Source organism: Procambarus clarkii, chromosome 1 (genome assembly GCF_040958095.1).
Source record: "Procambarus clarkii isolate CNS0578487 chromosome 1, FALCON_Pclarkii_2.0, whole genome shotgun sequence".
Classification (NCBI taxonomy): Eukaryota; Metazoa; Arthropoda; class Malacostraca; order Decapoda; family Cambaridae; genus Procambarus; species Procambarus clarkii.
Window position 1 is genome coordinate 8,507,236 of NC_091150.1, and position 5,362 is coordinate 8,512,597.

Consider the following 5,362-nt stretch of genomic DNA (forward strand, 5'->3'; position numbering starts at 1 on the left):
TGCACTGTGTGCCAGGAGGGTTCAACAAATGTACCATTCACTTTACATGTTTCACTTTTCGCAATCACATCCAACAACTCAGGCACTCCCTGAACCTTAACTCTTATTCTGGTGAGAGAATGAGGGTGTAGCACAGTGTCAGTAGCCGGGGAACCACTGACTTCAGAGATGGAAGCTGCCAGGCGAGCGAGACAACGAGAATCCGTTAGGGCATCCCCTTCCAGAAAGTCCCGGTACTTATTCTCCTTAACAACTGCACAACTACTATGCTTCAATCGAGTGCCTGTTTTCTCGGGTATGCTACCACGATAATGATCTGACAAACCTACGCTAGCAAGGCGGGTGTCAACAAAATTAACGTAATCTGATTGAAGGTTGAACTCGTGGCCCTGTCGATACATGCTACACAAGGGTATGACGTGGTCTTTGATATTTATGTTCCAACGATGGGGGAAACAATGCAATATTTTCATCAATCATGGTGTACAGACCTAAGAGAATGTCTCCAGGAAAATGAATAATGTCAACAACTAAACATGTTATAGACAATGTGACATCATTGAACTTGAGTGGGAGGTCAATTTCACCCTGAACTTTTACTTTATTTCCTGAAATACCACTTAGAAAAGGTATGTGTGACTGTTTTAAAGTAGTAGAGTGCTTACTTTCAATGTCTCTAAGAGCTGAGGGCTTGACAATATTAATTTTTGCACCTGAGTCAAGAAAAACTTTTAAAACTCTACCATGTACAATGGCTGATACAAGGGGACCATCACTTGAGACTGGACAAGTTACTACTTTTGACTTATGTTGTCTGGGATATCTGCGTCTTGTTTGGGTCAAATTTACTGTGGATCCGTCAATATCTACAACTGGTCTAGAGTCAGTGTCCTCCTCTGTCAAGTGTCCAAATCTATTTTGGGTAGCTACTGAATACACAGGGAGGGCACTAGGATTGGCTAGCTTGAATTGGTTAGCGGATGGCCTTGGGGGTTTCCCGACGACATGGAGTGAACATTCTGAGCTCCAGCATTCTGTGACTGAGCATTATAATTTGAAGTTGCATTATCACAGCCGTGGAAGTAATATTTGAACGCAGATTATAATTAAGTGCACCTGGCATCAGAGATAGTATACACAAAAATAAACACACTAAAAAATATCAACTTGGCTAAAGTAAAAAAATAGCAGAAATAAAATTATTAAATTGGGCTAGGCAAGAAAATAATTAAGAACAAGCAAATTGTTAATTAAATTAGCAAAATTAAAATTATTAAATTATACTAGACAACAAAATAATTAAAAACACGCAAAATTGTGAATTAAATTAGCAATCTTTCATTAAAATGGCTGGAATTAGAAGTATGTAAATTAATTAAACCAGACTAAGCACAGCAATTTAGAATAAAAAACTGGGAAATGCAATTGCAAAATTTCATTAAAAAGATTCAACACAACAAGTGGCAATGCAAGAAATATGGATGTAGCACATAAACTGGACACAGGAATGTATATAACTGGTATGGTAAAAATTATAATATGAAATGTTGAAGGAATAAATTTCAATTTTAGGCCTGGAGGAATTAAAAAAAAATTATATTGCACAAATCCTTAACTGCTACTAAAACAAGGATTTCTTACTTCACTGGAATTTGAATTTACCAATAACACTCTAGAACAATTAAAATTCAATGAAATTACTGTAAGAAGCAGGAATGTTGAAATCACACAAGAAAACTGTGGGGAGTGGAGTACTGAACCAGCTCCAATATTTAACAAGTCACTGAAAGGTTAATTCACAAGATATTTTGGATATATTTACATTAAACCTCATTAAATCATAGCACACGATATCTTAGCTCATAATTACTTAACTCAGGGCTGCAGGATTTGCAATATAACAATGGCCAAAACGAAAAACGGTGACGAGATGTGTGACGAGCACATGTGAGGGCTTGTTTACAAACTGGTGCGATGGCAGCGCTCCTGGCGGTGGCGGCGCGAGACTCAGGGAGGACCCCACACACTGTTGATGCTGGAAGCGCGAAGATAAATTCTGACGACGACGATATTGCGACGATGTCGGTGGAGAAACACGATTGGGAGGCAGGAGTTCACACAAAATGATGTAGCAGGGGCTGGTGGCGAGGTGTGTGCAGCTTGGGAGGGAGGCAGGGTGTGTGAGCTTGGGGAGGCGACACTAGTCAAACAATTGCAGTCCACCAAATATTCTCAAGGAACAATACAGCACATACGATGATCAGTTGATAGTTGCGACGATGATTGACCACGATTGCAGTAGCTTGAACACTCACAAAGCTTAGATACTGTCAGCTTGGGTGGCGGTGGTGGTGGTGGGTGCAGGTGGTTCCCACATGGTGGCGCGAGATTCAAAAATGGCTGGCGCGGAAGCTTCCTTCCTCCTCACTCATTAATGAGCGTTCTCACAGGAAACTATTGACCCTTACTTCTGAAACGTTGGCCTGGAGTAGTGGTTGATGGCAGGACCCCGGTCTGGCACAATATTTTTTTTTTTTTTTTTTTTTTTTTTTTTTTTTTTTTTTTTTTGAGATATATACAAGAGTTGTTACATTCTTGTACAGCCACTAGTACGCGTAGCGTTTCGGGCAAGTCCTTAATCCTATGGTCCCTGGAATACGATCCCCTGCCGCGAAGAATCGTTTTTTCATCCAAGTACACATTTTACTGTTGCGTTAAACAGAGGCTACAGTTAAGGAATTGCGCCCAGTAAATCCTCCCCGGCCAGGATACGAACCCATGACATAGCGCTCGCGGAACGCCAGGCGAGTGTCTTACCACTACACCACGGAGACTGCTAAATTGATGCGTGGGTGGCAGGATGGCGGCTTGTGGAGGCGGCGGTGTCGGCTGTGGCGGTGGCGCTGGAACACGAGGCGATGCTGGGTACTTGAACTTTTGTTTCCAGAAAAAAAAAATTCTGGATCCCACTACTGCTACCAGTATTCGTTTGCCTTGTTCGGGTAGAATGTAGACACAGTAGTCGCTTCTGTATATATTTATTGACCGAGACAAACAGGTGTATAACTATTCAGCCGAGGTCCTTCCACTCTGAGTCTGTGAGGATAACTGAGGCTGCTGGGAGCATGGCTTGATGCTCCTCTGTCTGGCATGACGTCAGAGGCCTACTTGCCTGTGATTGGTTACATTTCAACTGACATAGAATTTGAGTATAACAGTTAGCCTCAAAGAACTCAGTATATAGGCAAGACAACAACATCTCTTTTCAGGCGATTAACGATGCATAAGCATCAGGGCTCCATTAAGGAACATATAATCTCTTCCCACAACCAGACCATCACCAGAGAAGTCTTAACAAAAAACACAGAAATCATCGATAGATACTGCAATAGCAGGAGGCTCGACATCTGCGAGGCACTACACATCAAAAAGTCAACACCAGCATTCAACAGCTAATTAATGCATAACTATATTCTACCCACTTCAAGACTCCGTACCAATATAGAAGCATCAAGAGGAAGTATGGGCCAATAGGCCCTCTGCAGTTACTTCCATTCTTATGTTCTCTTATCTAACTAATACCCATTGTTTCGTGTTCTGTCTTGTGATGTCATAAGTTTGTTCACCTCACCGAAAACTGTTGTACCATATCACCTCACCTTAATGCTAGTATAAATATGGAAGCAAATAGCATGTTTACTCTACGGGCTCACCATAGCCCGTGCTACATGGACACTTCGTTCTGAGTAGCTAAATCTGAAACAACAACAACAGCTTGTTTACAGGTTACAGTTGTGTGTGTAAACTAAAGTCTTTAAAAATGTAATAGGTAATTACGAAACGCGTTCAGGCGTACCTTACCTTGAGGTTACCTTGAGGTGCTTCCGGGGCTTAGTGTCCCCGCGGCCCGGTCGTCGACCAGGCCTCCTGGTTGCTGGACTGATCAACCAGGCTGTTAGATGCGGCTGCTCGCAGCCTGACGTATGAGTCACAGCCTGGTTGATCAGGTATCCTTTGGAGGTGCTTATCCAGTTCTCTCTTGAACACTGTGAGGGGTCGGCCAGTTATGCCCCTTATGTGCAGTGGAAGCGTGTTGAACAGTCTCGGGCCTCTGATGTTGATAGAGTTCTCTCTCAGAGTACCTGTTGCATCGTGTAAGCGTCGTGTAAGACTAGAAATAGAAAATGAATTTTGGAGAATTTATTTTTCAATTACCATCAGCAGTGAGAAGAAACATAAGGAATATAGAGAAAAATCATGTTAGAATTAATAATCTTACCTTTTCGGTCATATTTAACAACATATGTTTGCAAGAAAGACTGCTACCAATATTATATATATATATATATATATATATATATATATATATATATATATATATATATATATATATATATATATATATATATATATATATATATATATATATATATATATATATATATATATATATATATATGAATATGAAAACTCACACCCCAGAAGTGACTCGAACCCATACTCCCAGAAGCAACGCAACTGGTAACTACAGGGCGCCTTAATCCGCTTGACCATCACGGCCGTCAAAAGGAAGTGATAGCCGAGGCTATTTGAGCCACTTCCCCGACGGCAACTCGGATGGTAATCTTGGGCATAGCATTTCACCAAATCACCTCATTCTTTGGATCACACGTGAGGAACACAAATGCGAACAAGCCTGAATGGTCCCCAGGACTATATGCGAATGAAAACTCACACCCCAGAAGTGACTCGAACCCATACTCCCAGAAGCAACGCAACTGGTAACTACAGGGCGCCTTAATCCGCTTGACCATCACGGCCGTCAAAAGGAAGTGATAGCCGAGGCTATTTGAGCCACTTCCCCGACGGCAACTCGGATGGTAATCTTGGGCATAGCATTTCACCAAATCACCTCATTCTTTGGGGCACACGTGAGGAACACAAATGCGAACAAGCCTGAATGGTCCCCAGGACTATATGCGAATGAAAACTCACACCCCAGAAGTGACTCGAACCCATACTCCCAGAAGCAACGCAACTGGTAACTACAGGGCGCCTTAATCCGCTTGGCCGTTGAGTCGCTTTGCCTTTGGAAACGAACATAGGAATGTGCCTAAATGCCAACAGCGACTGCCCAGACAGGTACAAGAGGAGTGTTGTTAACGCATATGTCGACCGTGCTCTCAGCCACAGCTCAGAATGGAAGCAAATCGACGAAGAACTCTGTAGGGTAAGGCAGGTCCTAGTCAACAACGGCTTCTCCAATGGTTTCGTCGAAGACATCATAAGAAGGAAAGTGAAACGCCATGCAACCTCTGAAGAGACAACTAACACAACAACTATACCCCCTATTAGACTATTT